Source organism: Triticum dicoccoides, chromosome 2A (genome assembly GCF_002162155.2).
Source record: "Triticum dicoccoides isolate Atlit2015 ecotype Zavitan chromosome 2A, WEW_v2.0, whole genome shotgun sequence".
In the NCBI taxonomy this organism is placed as follows: domain Eukaryota; kingdom Viridiplantae; phylum Streptophyta; class Magnoliopsida; order Poales; family Poaceae; genus Triticum; species Triticum dicoccoides.
In genome coordinates this window covers 731,436,212-731,437,690 of record NC_041382.1, presented here as the reverse complement: position 1 = coordinate 731,437,690, position 1,479 = coordinate 731,436,212, and the positions used below count along the sequence as shown (strand labels likewise).

General features: G+C 52.5%; 1 pseudogene; it reads right to left on the bottom strand.

The window, feature by feature from the left end:
• The window catches only part of LOC119356722, a 4,578-nt pseudogene extending 4,024 nt beyond the window's left edge, over positions 1–554 (bottom strand).
• Positions 555–1,479: the final 925 nt, after the last annotated feature.

The window sequence follows — 1,479 nt, the reverse complement described above, 5'->3', positions numbered from 1 at the left end:
TTTTCTCAGCAGGCCTTCTTCCCAGGAGGAACTGACCTGATTGGCAAGCGGGTAGTCTCCATACTCCTCTGCAGTAGCTGCAGTGTGAGTAACAAATATAAAGATCAGACAAGCTTTTTGGTTCTTTGTTCTAGTTTTCTAACACTCTGACCAAGAGAGGAGTAAGAAATCAAGCTTTGCAATCAAAAAACCTGACAGATTTTCTTTTTTTTGCTGTCAAGGTTACAACTGATTGAACAAGGACTCAAAGAACAAAAAATAGGCAAAGCAAAGAGGCAATCAAAAACATACCATGGTGAGTCCTGTGCGCCCCTTTACCAGCACCCGCATCCATCTTTTTTCTTTCAAAACTGATTCCCCTTCCTTTGCTCTATGGAGAAGTCTGAAACTCTGAATTTTGCTACAGCAAGTTCACTTTTTCCCTCTCCATTGTTGGTTGATTCAAGGGGATAGATCTAGGGTTCTGGGGTTTGCTGGCGGCGGGGTTATGGGGTGGGGAGGTGTGGATGCCAGGAGGAAGAACAGAGGATGGGGGAGAAGGGCGTCAAACAGCCGGGGGCATTGGATTCTTTTTCCCAGGGGGCACGTGACCTCAGGTGTCCTGGAGGCAAAACCATCAACAGAGAAAACCATCAACACACCTGGAACAACCAACCGGGATAACAACTTGGGCCTCCAGGCTTTTTCAAGTCAAAAAAAGAAAACGGGCCGACAAAACAACAAGACGGGCTTCCGCCACACATAGAAAAAGAAAACGGGCTGAGACAACTAGACAATGACATCAGCTGACATCAGGTGATTGAGACCATACTATAACTCAGCTAGCTGAGTTCCAGGCGCTCCCTTGATCTTATGTTGAGATTCGTTTGGATATTTTCTTTCTTTTTTTCTTTCCCTCTTTATGCTTGATTCACTCACTTAGATGTGCAATAACTAGAGCACATCTAGATGTGCCCTAGACACCCAAGAAAAAAGCCGAGTGTGAATTATGGACATGAACTAACATTCTAAGAGCTCGAAAACGCTGATAGGTACTCCTTCCCCTTCCACGCCCGAGTACTCAGCCCCTTCCCTCCACCCCCCCTCCTTCCTCCCCCGCCGCCGCCGCTGCAGGTGGGCATCCCCGAATCTAGCCCGGGTGGTGCTGGCGGCGGTGAGACCTCCTTTACCCGCATGCGACTCTTCTTCCCAGGGCAGGGGGGACGACGGCGGTGCGGCTCGGTTGACTGCCGCCTAGCGTCCTGGTGGTGGTGGCCGGCGACTAGTGTGGTGGTGGCGCTTCTCTTGGCGGCGGGGCGGCCGAGCATCGCGGGGTGGCTGGCGGTGTGTCCCTGGTCCAGATCTGGGACCTCCCCATCTGGGTTCTAGCGGGCTAGCTTCGGCGCGTCCTCGTTGGCTCTTGCGCGCTGTGGAGGGGAAGCTTGGACGGGGGGCGGCGACGCCGACGGCATGCTCTCTGCAGCGCACCGGTGGGGGCTT